General features: G+C 49.2%; 1 long non-coding RNA gene across 1 annotated transcript; it reads right to left on the bottom strand.

The window, feature by feature from the left end:
- Nucleotides 1-1,414: 1,414 nt before the first annotated feature.
- Nucleotides 1,415-11,355, bottom strand: LOC116972979. Its single transcript, XR_004411968.1, has 3 exons — nt 11,063-11,355; nt 10,968-10,986; nt 1,415-1,557 (listed from the first exon to the last, which is right to left on the bottom strand). It is a non-coding gene; the product is annotated as an uncharacterized LOC116972979 (long non-coding RNA).
- Nucleotides 11,356-16,765: the final 5,410 nt, after the last annotated feature.

Raw genomic sequence — 16,765 nt, 5'->3', positions numbered from 1 at the left:
TGCCTTCCGCTGTGAAGACCTGTGAGATTTATTCTTCTATCTTCAAAACTTGAAGACAGTGGGAGAGAGCAGCCATCTTGCTGAAACCAGAAATCAAGTTTTAAAAAACAAATCGGCAGGAGGTAGTAAAAGAGTGTTTCTGCTAGTCCAGTGTTGCTGATTGAGGAGGCAGGACTTTAGATTGAAGCAGGCATCTGCTTGTCCGAGCAAGAGGCAGAGCTGCATATAAAAAAAGCCAAGGCACAGCGGATCGGCCTGTGGTACATCTTTGAGGCTTAGGCTCACGAGGCTTCGGCGAGAAGGGCTGAGTAGAAGAGTGGGCAGAAGAATCACTTGAATGCAGGTACCAATGGATTCAAACACAGCTCGTTCCCCACTGTTAATGTAGTCTTGAACACACCCCTCATTTGCGGAGGATGAATTCCCGATCTTCCAATCTATTTCATTGCACCAATGAACCATGGAGTCATACAGCACAGAAACGGGCCCTTCGGCTTAAAGTAAGGTGTCCCATCTAAGCTAGTGGGGTCAAGGAAAGAACGTTCACGTCACGGCCCTGTTTTCAAGGTACACCACGTACAACAAGCACAAGACAGGCACCATTGTATGCAGATGCTGAGAAGTGTGTTCAGCTCTGGCTGAACAACTTCTAATCCTGGGTGGGGACTCGATAAGAAGTAGATCTAAGCTCGTCCTACCTGCCTTCGTCCCTCTAAAGTATTCCTTTCCATGTACTTGTCCAAATGTCGTTTAAATGTTGTTATAGCATCTGCCTCAACTACCCCCTCCGGCAGTTCGTTCCGTATGCCCACCACTCTCTGTGTGAAAAAGTTGCCCCTCAGGTTCCTATTAAACCTTTCCCCTCTCACCTTAACCCTATGTCCTCTGGTTCTCGATTCCTGCACTCTGGTTGAAAGACTCTGTGCATTCACCATAATGATCACCCTCCTGATTTTATACACCTCTACAAGATCACACCTCAGCCTCTTGCGCTCCATGGAATAAAGTCCTAGCTTGCCAACTAATGCAGCCTCCCCTATGCCTTGTACAAATGTAACATAACATCCCAATTCTAGACTCAATATTTTGACTTGATGAAGGCCAATGTGCCAAAAGCCTTCTTGACCTTCTATAGGGGTGGCACAGTGGCACAGCGATAGAGTTCCTGCCATGCAGCACCAGACACCCAGGTTCTATCCTGACTACGGGTGCTGTCTGAACAGAGTTTGCACGTTCTCCCTGTGACCCTGTGAGATGTTTCCAGCTGCTACAGTTTCCGCCCACCTTTCAAAGGTGTGCAGATTTGTTGGTTAATTGGCTTCTGTAAATTGTCCCTAGTGTGTAGGATAGAACTGGTGTATGTGATTGCTGGTCGGGGCGGACTCGGTGGGCCAAAGGGCCTGTTTCCACGCTGTGTCTCTAAACTAAACTAAGACCACTCTTTCCACTTGTGATGTCACTATTAGAGCAACATGTACCTGTAACTCCGAGATCTCTCTGCTCTGCAACATTCCCCGGGGTCTTGCCATTTACTGCGAATGTCCTGCCTTGATTTGACTTCCCAAAATACAACACGTCGCACGTATCATTCCTCAGCCCGCTCGCCCACCTGATTAAGATCCTGCTGTAATTTAGGATAACCATCTTCACTATCTACCCTACCCCTACTTCTCTCTCTGCAGCTGTAACAGTATAACACAATCTTTATTTTCTCTTTTCACCTTATCTGATGTACTCGCGAATGCTACGATTAGCCTGGAACAACACACAAAACAACGTTTTTCACTGCTTTTCATTACAGGTGACCGTACTGAACCAATACCAATTTCAATGACTAAAGACAAAGGACACAAAGTGCTGGAGTGACTCAGCAGGTCATGATAGACTCGTCCCTAGAGAACATGGATAGGTGACGTTTCAGTTCAGGACCCGTCTTCAGACAGATTATAAACATAATAAACATTATGTGTCCAGACAAGGGGACACATTACATAAAAATGCATTGCATATTAAAAAATATCATAAAGTACATATAAAATCTTAGTATATCACTTATAAAAAAGCATCATAAATTATATTAAAAAAACACAATACGTGAGTTAAAAATCCAGATTAAAAGAATGATCAACGTCCTACAACGAGACAACGATACCAGTGTCTCCACAGCTGGGATTCGTAGCGTGTGGTGCTAACCCTTATGTTTGACAAGGCCACAATAAGCACATTTTTAGAGTCATTTATCCTGCAAATGAATTTATACATGTGATTTCTTAGGATAGCTTCTAAAGTACTGACTCCTGCAGCCACAAACATATTACTGCCACTACACCATCTAGGTTTCCTTAGCAGTGTTCTCATGGCATCGTTATATGCCACCTTTAGTCTCTGCATACTTGTCTTTCCATTCGATTGTAAACAGGGTAAGAAAGTTAGAAGAATGGAAATGCAGGACAAAGCATGGCAGGTAATAGGTGAATACAGGTGATGGGGGGGGGGGGTTGATAGGCAAATGGTTTGAACAGAGATGAAACAAGGTCTGAGACAAAAGGTTACGCATTATGAAGCTAGATGAAGGAATGTAGGTGAAGGGAGAGGAGGAGAATCCAAAACCAGGCCTGTGTAATTACGTTTCAAATTACTCCCATTTGTGCCATTAATTAACCTACATTGGCGAATTCACCTTTTGATTTTTTTCTTCTTTGCACCACTTTTCTCTAACCTGACCCAAGACAAACTCCAATATATTGTGCCGAAGACAGACACAAAAGGCTGGAGTAACTCAGCGGGACAGGCAGCATCTCTGGAGAGAAGGAATGGGTGAAGTTTCGGGTCGAGCAAATATATGTACGAGAAACACACAAAGTGTTGGAGTAACTCAACGGGTCAGGCAGCATCTCGGGCGATAATGGATAAGTGACGTTTCGGGTATGAAGAAAGGTACCGACCCGAAACATCACCTATCCTTTACTACCAGAGATGCTGCCTGACTCGCTGAGTTGCTCCAGCATTATGTGTCTATCTTTGGTATAAACCACCATCTGCAGTTCTTTCTTACTTTAATATGTGCACATTCTGCCCCTTCAAAGACTCAGATCATGTTCTCGATGTTGGGGGAGTCCCAACTTAGGACTGAGATGAGGAAAAACCTTTTCACCCAGAGAGCTTTGAATCTGTGGAATTCTCTGCCACAGAAGGTAGTGGAGGCCAAGTCACTGGATGTTTTCAAGAGAGAGTTAGATTTAGGTCTTAGGGCTAACGGAATCAAGGGATGTGGGGAAAAAGCAGGAACTGGGTACTGATTCTGGATGATCAGCCATGATCATATTGAATGGCAGGCAGCGCTGGCTCGAAGGGCCAAATGGCCTACTCCTGCACCTACTTTCTATGTTTCTATTATTATCCATAACATCACCGTGTCCTTTCCCTTGAAAACTTACTGAGACTTTCCCCTCGGCAACTGGGTGAGGGAGGAGAAAGCTGAATCAAAAGTGCATGTGCTGGAGCTTCAAGAAGAGTAATGAGTAGGTCAACCAAGAGAGGTTGGGGACTGGGGCGAGAGGATTATTTCACTCAGAGTCGGCATAAATCGTTCAGTGGCACAATCTAGTGAACAGAGAGAAAGTATTGGAGTACGAATTGCCGGAGGACACCAGACACTCAACACCATTCTCATTGTCCCACACTAAACACAAACTGATGACAGATACACAAAAAGCTGGAGTAACTCAGCGGGTCAGACAGCATCTCTGGAGTGAAGGAATGGGTGACGTTTCGGGGTGAAAAGGATCTCGACCCAAAACGTCACCCGTTCGTTACACAAAAATGCTGGAGAAACTCAGCGGGTGCAGCAGCATCTATGGAGCGAAGGAGATAGGCAACGTTTCGGGCCAAAACCCTTCTTCAGACATCACCCGTTCCTTCTCTCCAGAGATGCTGCCTGACCCACTGAGTTACTCCAGTATTTTGTGTAACAGAGGGGGGAAGGGTGGGAGGGAGGAGTGGGTCTCCCTGTCGGTCTGCTCCTGGGCCTGGCCAAGATGGCCATTCGCGGGTCCAGCCGGTCGCCTGCCTGCCCCTTTTCCGGGGTTACGTCCGAGCTCGCGTGTCCCTAGAAAAGGAACATGAGCGGTGTCCATGGGGACTGTGGAGGCCTTCTGTGCACGCTGGTCACCACAGGAGGTTGAATATATTATCGATAAGAATGTTAATATTTTAATTTGATAATTTTCTTTAAGTGTTAAGAGGGAACACGTGGCGTCCATGGGGACTTTGGAGGCTTTCCATGAATACTGGTCGCCGTTGAAGGTCGAGTGTTTTGTTGATAAACAGAACACTCGACCTTCACCGGCCATTCGTGGGTCCAGTTGACATTGACGTTATTAATTTGACGATCATTTGTTTGTAAACTGTCAGCATAGGCAGTCTTTGATTGTGTTAATACCGGCAGGGATAGACACAGGCTACAGATCCATCACACACTCCCAGGGCAGGGATAGACACAGGGTACACTTGCAGGGATAGATATCTGTATCTCAGGAATAGGCACGGAGTGAAGCGCCCTCACACTCGCGGGACAGGGGTAGACGTAGGATTTAGTTCCATCACACACTTCCGGGGGTAGACAGCGGGTGAAGGTCCATCACATACTCCCAGGGCAGGGGTAGACACAGAGTGAAGCCCCCTCGTCACTGTCCCGTCTCTCTCTCTCTCTCTCTCTCTCTCTCTCCCAGAGGGGTCAGACATAGAGCCAAACTCCCCGCCCCAGTCTCTGCCCCCTCTGCTCACTTTGGGACGGGTGCTGGGTGTCACTTTTCCCCCAGCACCCTCCCTTCGCCCCCTCAGTATCTCAGTCCCTCTGCCGCCTCTAACAGTTTGCCACTGCTACACGGGTGGATTTAAACTAAATAATGGGGGAGGGGAGGAGACAAATTGGAAATACAAGGATGGAGCTAAAGGGAAAGAGGGTATAGGAAAAGTTGAGAAAGACACCAGAATTAACGGGGCAGAAAGCTCACGAAGGGATAGGAGAGAAAGGACAAGTGAAATAGGAATCGATTTGAAAGGTGTGGTGAGTAACGGATTAAAAGTATTATTGCACAAAGTAGAGGAAGTAAAGTGGATGAGCTTGAGTGAGGCTCAGTTAGAGATTGGTAGATATGACATTGTGGGGATTACAGAGACATGGCTGCAGGAGGATCGGGACTGGGAACTGAATATTCAGGGTTATACGTCCTGTAGAAAGGACAGGCAGGTGGGCAGAGGAGGTGGGGTAACGCTGTTGGTGAGGGATGAAGTTCAGTCCCTTGAGAGGGGTGACATAGGGACTGATGATGAAGAGTCGCTGTGGATAGAATTAAGGAATTGTAAAGGTAAGAAGACACCAATGGGAGTTATCTACAGGCCCCCAAACAGTAGCCTGGATATAGGGTGCAAGTTGCAGCAGGAGTTAAAACTGGCATGTAACAAAGGTAATGCCACTGTGGTTATTGGGGATTTCAATATGCAGGTAGACTGGGAAAATCAGGTTGGTTCTGGACCCCAAGAAAGGAAGTTTATGATGTGCCTCCGAGATGGATTCTTAGAGCAGCTTGGACTGGAGCCTACCAGAGAGAAGGCAATTCTGGATTTAGTGTTGTCTAATGAACCAGATTTAATAAGAGAAATCAAGGTAAAGGAACCACTAGGAGGTAGTGACCATAATATGATCAATTTTAATCTGCAATTTGTGAGGGAGAAGGTTAAATCAGAAGTGCCAGTGTTGCAGTTGAATAAAGGGGACTATGAAGGCATGAGAGAGGAGCTGGCCAAGGTCGACTGGAAAAGGATCCTTGCAGGAATGACGGTGGAACAGCAATGGCAGGGATTTCTGGGCATAATCCAGAAGTTGCAGGATCATTTCATTTCAAAGAGGAAGAAAGATTCAAAGGGGAGTAAGAGGCAACCGAGGCTGACAGGGGAAGGGATGGAATAAAACTAAAAGAAAAGGTGTATAACATAGCAAAGAGTAGCAGGAATCCAGAGGATTGGGAAACTTTCAAAGGACATCAGAAGGTAACAAAAAGGGCATTAAAGGGTGAAAAGATGAGGTAAGAGGGTAAACTGGCCAGGAATATAAAGAAGGATAGTAAAAGCTTCTTTAGGTATGTTAAGAGAAAAATAATAGTGAAGACAAATGTGGGTCCCTTGAAGGCAGAAACAGGTGATGTTATTATGGGGAACAAGGAAATGGTAGAAGAGATGAACAGGTACTTTGGTTCTGTCTTCACTAAGAAAGACACAAACAATCTCCCAGATGTACTAGAGGACAGAGGATCTTGGGAGACAGTGTAACTGAAAGAAATTTGCATTAGGCGATAAATAGTATTCGGTCGACTGATGGGACTGAAGGATAATAAATCCTCAGGGCCTGATGGTCTGCATCCCAGGGTACTCAAGGAGGTGGCTCTAGAAATTGTGGACGCATTAGCGATCATTTTCCAATGTTCTATAGATTCAGGCTCAATTCACGGAGACATGGCTCCAGGGTGACCAAGGCTGGGAGCTGAACATCCAGGGATATTCAATGTTCAGGAGGGATAGAGAGAAAGGAAAAGGAGGTGGGGTAGCGTTGCTGATTAGAGAGGAGATTAACGCAATGGAAAGGAAGGACATTAGTTTGGAGGATGTGGAATCGGTATGGGTAGAGCTGCGAAACACTAAGGGGCAGAAAACGCTGGTGGGTGTTGTGTACAGGCCACCTAACAGTAGTAGTGAAGTTGGAGATGGTATCAAACAGGAAATTAGAAATGCGTGCAACAAAGGCAAAACCGTTATAATGGGTGACTTCAATCTACATATAGATTGGGTGAATCAAATTGGCAGGGGTGCTGAGGAAGAGGATTTCTTGGAATGTATGCGGGATGGTTATCTAAATCAACATGTAGAGTAACCAACGAGAGAGCAGGCTATTTTAGACTGGGTATTGAGTAATGAGGAAGGATTAGTTAGCAGTCTTGTTGTACGTGCCCCCTTGGGCAAGAGTGACCATAATATGGTTGAGTTTTTCGAGGATGTAACTAGTAGCGTGGATAGGGGAGAACCAGTGGATGTGGTGTATCTGGACTTCCAGAAGGCTTTCGACAAGGTCCCACATAAGAGATTAGTATACAAACTTAAAGCACACGGCATTGGGGGTTCAGTATTGATGTGGATAGAGAACTGGCTGGCAAACAGGAAGCAAAGAGTAGGAGTAAACGGGTCCTTTTCACAATGGCAGGCAGTGACTAGTGGGGTACCGCAAGGCTCAGTGCTGGGACCCCAGCTATTTACAATATATATTAATGATCTGGATGAGGGAATTGAAGGCAATATCTCCAAGTTTGCGGATGACACTAAGCTGGGGGGCAGTGTTAGCTGTGAGGAGGATGCTAGGAGACTGCAAGGTGACTTGGATAGGCTGGGTGAGTGGGCAAATGTTTGGCAAATGCAGTATAATGTGGATAAATGTGAGGTTATCCATTTTGGTGGCAAAAACAGGAAAGCAGACTATTATCTAAATGGTGGCCGACTAGGAAAAGGGGAGATGCAGCGAGACCTGGGTGTCATGGTACACCAGTCATTGAAACTAGGCATGCAGGTGCAGCAGGCAGTGAAGAAAGCGAATGGTATGTTAGCTTTCATAGCAAAAGGATTTGAGTATAGGAGCAGGGAGGTTCTACTGCAGTTGTACAGGGTCTTGGTGAGACCACACCTGGAGTATTGCGTACAGGTTTGGTCTCCAATTCTGAGGAAGGACATTATTGCCATGGAGTGCAGAGAAGGTTCACCAGACTGATTCCTGGGATGTCAGGACTGTCTTATGAAGAAAGACTGGATAGACTTGGTTTATACTCTCTAGAATTTAGGAGATTGAGAGGGGATCTTATGGAAACTTATAAAATTCTTAAGGGGTTGGACAGGCTAGATGCAGGAAGATTGCTCCCGATGTTGGGGAAGTCCAGGACAAGGGGTCACAGCTTAAGGATAAGGGGGAAATCCTTTAAAACCGAGATGAGAAGAACTTTTTTCACACAGAGAGTGGTGAATCTCTGGAACTCTCTGCCACAGAAGGTAGTCAAGGCCAGTTCATTGGCTATATTTAAGAGGGAGTTAGATGTGGCCCTTGTGGCTAAGGGGATCAGAGGGTATGGAGAGAAGGCAGGTACGGGATACTGAGTTGGATGATCAGCCATGATCATATTGAATGGGGGTGCAGGCTCGATGGGCCGAATGGCCTACTCCTGCACCTATTTTCTATATTTCTATGTTTCCTGTGGATTGGAGGGTAGTTAATGTTATCCCATTTTTTAAGAAAGGAGCGATAGAGAAAACGGGGAATTATAGACCAGTTAGCCTGACATCGGTGGTGGGGAAGATGCTGGAGTCAATTATTAAAGAAGTAATAACAGCGCATTTAGATAGCGGTAAAGGGATTGGTCCAAGTCAGCATGGATTTATGAATTGGAAATCCTGCTTGACTAATCTTCTGGAATTTTTTGAGGATGTGACAAGTAAAATGGATCAAGGAGAGCCAGTGGATGTAGTGTATCTGAACTTTCACAAAGCCTGTGATAAGGTCCCACACAGGAGATTAGTTGTCAAAATTAGAGCACATGGTATTGGCGGCAGGGTATTGACATGGATTGGTTGGCAGACAGGAAACAAAGAGTAGGAATAAACAGGTCCTTGTCAGAATGGCAGGCATTAATGATTTAGATGATGGGATTAAAAGTAACACGAGCACATTTGCAGATGACACAAAGCTGGGTGGCAGTGTGAACTGCGAAGAGGATGCTAGGAGGTTGCAGGGTGACTTGGACAGATTGAGTGAGTGGGCAGATGCATGGCAGATGCAGTATAATGTAGATACATGTGAGGTTATCCACTTTGGCGGCAAGAACAAGGAGGCAGATTATTAACCCAATGGTGTCAGATTAGGAAAAAGGGAAATGCAACAAGACCTGGGTGTCCTTGTACCAGTCACTGAAAGTAAACATGCAGGTACAGCAGGTAGTGAAGAAAGCTAATCGTACGTTGGCCTTCATAATGATAGGATTTGAGTATAGGAGTAAAGAGGTCCTTCTGCAGTTGTATAAGGCCCTGGTGAGACCACATCTGGAGTATTGTGTGCAGTTTTGGTCTCCTAATTTGAGGACGGACATCCTTGCTATTGAGGCAGTGCAGCGTAGGTTCATGAGGTTAATCCCCGGGATGGCGGGACTGTCATATGAGGAAAGATTGGAAAGACTGGGCTTGTATTCACTGGAATTTAGAAGGATGCGAGGGGATCTTATAGAAACATATAGAATTTTAAAAGAACTGGACAAGCAAGATGCAGGAACATTTTTTCCAATGTTGGGGGTGTCCAGAACCAGAGGCCAGTCTAAGGATAAAGGGGAGGCCATTTAAAACTGAGATGAGAACAAACTTTTTCACCCAGAGAGTTGTGAATTTGTGGAATTCTCTGCCACAGAAGGCAGTAGAGGTCAATTCACTGAATAAATTTAAAAGAGAGTTACATAGAGCACTGGGGGCTAGCGGAATCAAAGGGTATGGGGAGCAGGCAGGCACGGGTTACTGATTGTGGATGATCAGCCATGATCACAATGAATGGGAAGGAGGGGAGAAGAGGGGGAGGAGGGGAGAAGAGGGAAGGAGGAGGGGAGAAGATAAGAAGAGTGGAGTGGAAGGGAGAAGAGGGAAGGGGAGAAGAGAGAGGGGAGGAGTAAAGAGGGGGAGGGGAGAAGAGGGGGGGGGGGAAGGAGGAGAAGGTGAGAAGAGGGGAGGGGAGGAGGTGAAACAAGAAGAGGGGTGAAGAGGGAGGCGGAAGGGAGCAGGGGAGGCAGGGAGAAGATGGGGGGGGAGGAGGGGTGGAGAGGGGAGGGGAGGAGGGGTGGAGAGGGGAGGGGAGGGGAAAAGAGAGGGGAGGAAGGAGGGGGATGGGTGGGAGGGAGGGAGAGGTGAGGGGATAGTGAAGGGTGAGAGTGGTGAAAGTGAGTGAGAGATGGGTGAAAGGGAGGAGAGACTTGGATGGGAGGAAGGAAAAGTGGGGTGAAGAGATTGGGAGAGAAAGAGAAGAGGAGGCAAAAACAGGAAAGCAGACTATTATCTAAATGGTGGCCGATTAGGAAAAGGGGAGATGCAGCGAGACCTGGGTGTCATGGTACACCAGTCATTGAAAGTAGGCATGCAGGTGCAGCAGGCAGTGAAGAAAGCAAATGGTATGTTAGCTTTCATAGCAAAAGGATTTGAGTATAGGAGCAGGGAGGTTCTACTGCAGTTGTACAGGGTCTTGGTGAGACCACACCTGGAGTATTGCGTACAGTTTTGGTCTCCAAATCTGAGGAAGGACATTATAGCCATAGAGGGAGTGCAGAGAAGGTTCACCAGACTGATTCCTGGGATGTCAGGACTTTCATATGAAGAAAGACTGGATAGACTTGGCTTATACTCGCTAGAATTTAGGAGATTGAGAGGGGATCTTATAGAAACGTACAAAATTCTTATGGGGTTGGACAGGCTAGATGCAGGAAGATTGTTCCCGATGTTGGGGAAGTCCAGGTCAAGGGGTCACAGCTTAAGGATAAGGGGGAAATCCTTTAGGACCGAGATGAGAAGAAACTTTTTCACACAGAGAGTGGTGAATCTCTGGAACTCTCTGCCACAGAGGGTAGTCGAGGCCAGTTCATTGGCTATATTTAAGAGGGAGTTAGATGTGGCCCTTGTGGCTAAAGGGATGAGGGGGTATGGAGAGAAGGCAGGGATGGGATACTGAGTTGGATGATCAGCCATGATCATATTGAATGGCGGTGCAGGCTCGAAGGGCCGAATGGCCTACTCCTGCACCTATTGTCTATGTATCTATGTAGGAGGGTGGGGGAGAGAGGGAAAGAATGGAGGCTCGAAGGGCCGAGTGGCCTCCTCCCGCAGTTATTGCCTATGTTTCTAACCTGTGCGGTGATCCGCTCTCTGCCGCTATCTGCTGCCCGCCGCCGGCACCAAGACAGGATCCGCTACCTGCTGCCCGCCCGCCCGCCGGCACCACCGCCGGCACCACCAGCAACACAGGATCCGCTCCACACGCCGCTCCCGACACTCTGTTGCCCTAATTGGTGGTGAGGAGAAGGGTGAATTAATAACCTTCACATGCTTGCGGATTGAATGAAGGCCCCGTGGCTCAGGGGGACGGGGAGGGGAGGAGAAGAAGCGAGGACGGGGCCGGCATTGGCGTTGGCACTCACACCCACACACCGGCATTGGCTGCAGCGGGGCGGCCGTGAAACCCACCCCAGACCGGGGGGGAGGGAGAGGAAGGGGTGAGAGGAGAGGGGAATGGAAGAGAGGGAGAGGAGAGGAGAGGAGGGAAGAGGAGAGGAGAGAGGAAGAGAGAGAGATAGGAGAGGAGAGGAGAGGAGAGGAGAGGAGAGGAGAGGAGGGGAGAGGAGAGAGGGAGAGAGAGAGAGAGAGAGAGAGAGAGAGGGGGAGAGAGGGAAGAGGAGAGGAGAGGAGAGGAGAGGAGAGGAGAAGAGAGGAGGAGGAGAGGAGAGGAGAGGAGAGGGGAAGAGAGGGGGAATAGAGGAGGGAAGAGAGGGGAAGGAGGAGGGGAGAGAGAGAGGGGAGAGAGAGGGAAGAGAGAAGAGAATAGAGGAGGGAAGAGAGGGGAAGGGAAGAGGGGAAGGAAGAGAAGAGAGGAGGGGAAGAGAGAGGGAATAGAGGAGGGAAGAGAGGGAAGGGAAGAGGACGGGACAGAGGGGGGAAGGGAAGAGGAGAGAGAGAGGAGTGGAGGGAAGAGAGGGGAAGGGAAGAGAGGAGGGGAGGGAGGAGGGGAGAGGAGGAGAGATGAAGAGGGGGAGGAGGGAGGGGAATGGGTGGGTAGGAGGCAAAGGTGAGCTGAGGGGGTAGTGAAGGGGGAGAGAGTGGTGAAAGTGAGGGAGAGATGGGTGGATGGGAGGAAGGGAAAGGGGGTGAAGAGAGGGGGGAGGGAAAGCGAAGAGGAAGGGGGGAGAGAGGGAAAGAATGGAGGGAGCGGGGAAGAAGGTTGGGAGGGTAAGGAGGAGGGAAGGGAGGAATGAAGGGTAGTGTGGTGGCAGTATGTGGGAAGAGAGGGGTTTGGGGGGATAGGGTCAAGAGGGAGAGGGAGAGGGAGAGCAGAGGGTGTGGTAGATGGAGATGGGGCAGGTGAGAGGTTGAGGTGTGAGTAGGGGGGAGATGGAGGGGGAGAGATGGAGGGAGAGAGGCACAAGAGAAGAGAGGGAGAGGATGGGATGAACAGAGGGTGAGGAGGAGGGCTGAAGGAGACAGAGTTTGGGTTGATGTGGACAAGACGGTGATGGACTCTAATGGGCCATTGACAACATCCCATATAGTAGGCTGGTCGGGAAGGTTAGATCTCATGGTATCCAGGAAGTGTGTCCTGGAGTCATGGTGTCCCACAGTGAGGAAAAACTTGCTCAGACCGACCAACATGTCCCATCTACACTAGTCCCATGTGATTGCATTTGGCCCATATCCCTCCAAACCTGTCCTATCCATGTACCGGTCCAATTGTTTTTTAAATGGCGTGATAATACCTGCCTCAACACCTTCTCCGGCCACTCATTCCGTACAGCCATTACCCTCTGTATGAAAATGTTGCCCCTCAGGTTCCTATTCAATTTTTCCCCTGTCTCATTAAACCTGTGTCCTCTTGGTCCTTGACTCCCCCCATCCTGATTCTGTGCATTTACCCCATCTAATGGTCTTATAAAAGATCACCTCTCATCCTCCTCCTGTGCGCCAAGGAATGACGCCCTAGCCTGCTCAACCTCTCTCCACAGCTCAGGCCCTTGAGTTGTGGCAACATCCTCGTAAATCTTCCCTGCACTAGTTGGCTCCATAATTGGCTTGAAGACGGGTTGGAGGGGGTCATTAGTGGAAGGAGGGGAGCGGTGGGAGGAAGTGACGAGCAAGGGAGATGGGGCAGTTATGGGAGGGGTGGGTTGTTTGGCGGGAAGGGAGGGGCAGCGTTGGGAGTGGAGGCGGGGACGGAGGCGTTGTTGGTGAGAGAGAGTGGAGGGAAGGGGACAGGTGAGGGGAGAGGGGTTGTGGATAGGGGAGATCATGGAAGGGAGAGAAGGATTTAGGGCGGGAAGATGGTAGGGGGGAAACGCAGAAGAAAGGAAAGGTTAGTGGGAGGGAGAGGGGAGGGGGGTGAGGAGGAGGGAGAGAGGAGGGGGATGATGAGGGGGATGAGGAGGAGGCGTGGGGAGAGAATGGTTTGACCACAAAGAAAGATTGAAGCACCATCAACAACTCAGCACACAGAAAGCTGGGCCCTATGGGGCCGCTGCCCAGTGGGAGGATGCTGCTGAGGGAGCCAGGTGGGATAAAATTGAGTGTGGTAGTGTGCGAGTGCATGTGTGAGCGTGCCTGCAGTTATACTTGTGGACATGCACGAGTATGTGTGAGTGCGTGCTTGTGTGTGAGAGAGTGTGTGTAAGTGAGCGTGCACGCGGTGAGTGGCCAAGCGTGTGTGTGAGTGTTCATGCTTGTGAGTGCGTGTGTGTGAGTGTGCATGCGTGTGAGTGCGTGTGTGTGAGTGCATTCGTGTGTGTGAGTGTGCATGCGTGTGAGTGGATGTGTGTGTGCGCATGCGATCGAGCATGTGACCATGCATGAGTGTGTGAGTGCATGCTTAAGTGAGTGTGAATGTGAGTGACCATGCTTGTGCATGTGTGTATGTGCACAATGTGAGTGTATGAGTAAGTATGCATGTGTGTGAGTGCGCATTAGATTAGATTAGATTAGATAGCCTTTATTGTCATTCAGACCGAAGTCTGAACGAAATTGAAGCAGTCATACATACAATACAATACAATAAAAAACAACAATAAACACATATTAACATCCACCACAGTGAGTCCACCCAACATCTCCTCACTGTGATGGAGGCAAAAGTCTTAGGTCTCCAGTCTCTTCCCTCCTCTTCTCCCTCTGCGCTGGGGGGGGCGATGTTACAACTGTCCCGCGGCTCAAACACCGCGGCCCGGGGTGGTCGAAGCTGCCGCCCACCAGTCCTGCTGACGCAGCCGCTAGCCCGCGGCCGAACCCCGGACTCAGGTCACCGCCGCCAGAACACCGTCCAAGCCACCGGAGCACCGTTCCAGCCCCGAGCCGGATCGCCCTCACGTGAGTGCTGTTACCGTCTCAGCCTCGCGCCAGGCCGCCCCGACTGGGCGCCGCTCCTCCCTCGGGCTGGGCCTCCCCGACCGGGCGCCGCTCCTCCCTCGGGCTGGGAACGCCGTACCTCCCCGAGCTCGGCCACTCCGACGGGAGCACCGTTCCTTCCTCGGGCCGGCCGTCCTCACGGGAGCGTCACAGCATGCATGTATGTTTGTGAGTGTATGTGAGTGCGCGCGTGTTTGTGAGTGTGCGAGAGGGCGTGAGTGTGTAAGACTGAGTGCACACGTGTGAGAATGCACGTGTGAGAATGTGCACGTGTGTGAGTGTGCATGCGTGTGTGCATGTGTAAGTGTGTATGCACGTGTGAGTGTGCTTGTGTCTGTACATGTACCTATCTGTACCACATGTACCATTGTGGGGGTACACAAAAATGCTGGAGAAACTAAGCGGGTGCAGCAGCATCTATGGAGCGAAGGAAATAGGCGACGTTTCGGGCCGAAACCCTTCTTCAGACTGATGGGGGGTGGGGGGGAGAAGGAAGGAAAAAGGGAGGAGGAGCCCGAGGGCGGGGGGATGGGAGGAGACAGCTCGAGGGTTAAGGAAGGGGAGGAGACAGCAAGGGCTAGCCAAATTGGGAGAATTCAACGTTCATGCCTGGATGCAACATAATCTCCTCAAACTCAACAGCGATAAGAGAATTCCTCCTCATAGGCTCCAAAGCCACACTCAGCAAAATCAATAACCCCACTCTCACCATCGACGGCACCACTGTCTCCCCATCTCCCCAGGCCCGCAACCTTGGCGTGATCTTTGATTCCACCCTCTCCCTTGAGCCTCACATCCGCCATGTCATTAAAACCTCCTTCTTTCATCTCCGCAACATCGCCAAACTCAGACCCTCTCTCACACCGCCCGCTGTTGAAAGACTCATCCATGCCTTCATCTCCTCCCGACTGGACTATTGATTGATTGATTGATTGATTATACCTTTAATAATCCTTTACAGGAAATTACAGTGCCACGACAGCTTCAAGACAGACATAACACCACACATTTCCTCAAATGGCTTCCATACTTAACAAGTTAAAATACAAGTTAAAATACAAGTTAAAATACAATTAATTTAAAAAAAGTGCAGTTATTTATGCGCATTATATAACCTTATAGCAGCTGGTAAACAGGACTTCCTATGTCTCTCAGTTTTGCACATTGGTGCAATCAGTCTCTGACTGAAGATGCTGCTCTTGATCACCTTCAGGGCATGGAGTGGGTGAGTGGGGTTGGTCATTATTGAACCCAGTTTGTTCAGAGTTCTGGCCTCTGCCACCTGCTGGACTGTTCGTTGCTCAGCCCCGACCACTGAGCCGGCCTTCCTGATCAGCTTGTCCAGTCTGTTTTTGTCCGCTATGCGGGCGCCATCTCCCCAACAGGCCACAGCAAAAAACAGAGCACTGGCCACCACTGAATGGTAGACACTGCACAGTAGGGGTTGGCAGATGTTAAATGACCTCAGCCTCCTTAAAAAATACAGTCGGCTTTGTCCCTTCCTGTACACCGCCTCCATATGACACTTCCAGTTCCAGCTCACTGTCAAGCTGCACCCCAAGGTACCTGTGGTTAGCGACCACCTCCACCTCAGTGCCCTTAATGGTGATTGGTGTTGCTTGAGTCCTCCTCCTCCCCCTCCTGAAGTCCACAACTATCTCCTTGGTTTTTTTGGTGTTAAGATGGAGGTTATTGTGTGCACTCCACTCCACAAAGTTACTTATTATGTCTCTATACTCCTCCTCATTGCCCCCTTTAATGAGGCCGACAACAGCTGTGTCATCCGAAAACTTCTGCAAAAAGCAGCTGTTGGTGTTATATTGGAGATCCGCTGTGTAGATGGTAAACAGGAACGGAGCCAGCACAGTTCCTTGTGGAGCCCCTGTGCTGCTCAAGATGGTGCCCGAGACACTGTTCTGTAGGCGCACGTACTGCAACTCACTTCTCCTTGGCATCAGCTCCACCTACATCAACCGACTCCAACTGGTCCAGAACGCAGCCGCCCGACTCATCACCCACACCAAATCCTGTCATCACATCACTCCAGTCCTCAAACAACTTCACTGGCTTCCCATCTCCCACCGGATCACCTACAAAATCCTGATCCTCACCTACAAAGCCCTCCACCATCTTGCCCCCCCATATCTCATTGACCTCCTCTCCCCCTACCAACCCTCACGGTCCCTCAGATCCACATCAGCCGGTCTCCTCTCCATCCACAAGTCCAACCTCCGCAGTTTTGGGGACAGAGCCTTCTCCAGGGCAGCTCCCAGGCTCTGGAACTCCCTCCCCCAACTGATCCGCAATTCCGTGTCCCTCACCATCTTCCAGTCCCGCCTCAAGACCCATCTCTTCACCTCTGCCTATCCTTAGCCCCACGTCCCCGTCCCTTTTCATCTGTGCATTAATTGCCTCATACTGTATTTTGTATTGAATTCTGTCTTTACTTTGTGTACTAGTCATGTCTCTACTATTTATTTCATTCCCCTTACATGTTTTTCCTCTACATGCTCAATTTTTGTAAGGTGTCCTTGAGACTCTT

Source organism: Amblyraja radiata, chromosome 5 (genome assembly GCF_010909765.2).
Source record: "Amblyraja radiata isolate CabotCenter1 chromosome 5, sAmbRad1.1.pri, whole genome shotgun sequence".
Taxonomy (NCBI): Eukaryota; Metazoa; Chordata; class Chondrichthyes; order Rajiformes; family Rajidae; genus Amblyraja; species Amblyraja radiata.
The sequence above is the reverse complement of the archived record's forward strand: the minus strand, read 5'-3'. Positions and strand labels throughout refer to the sequence as shown.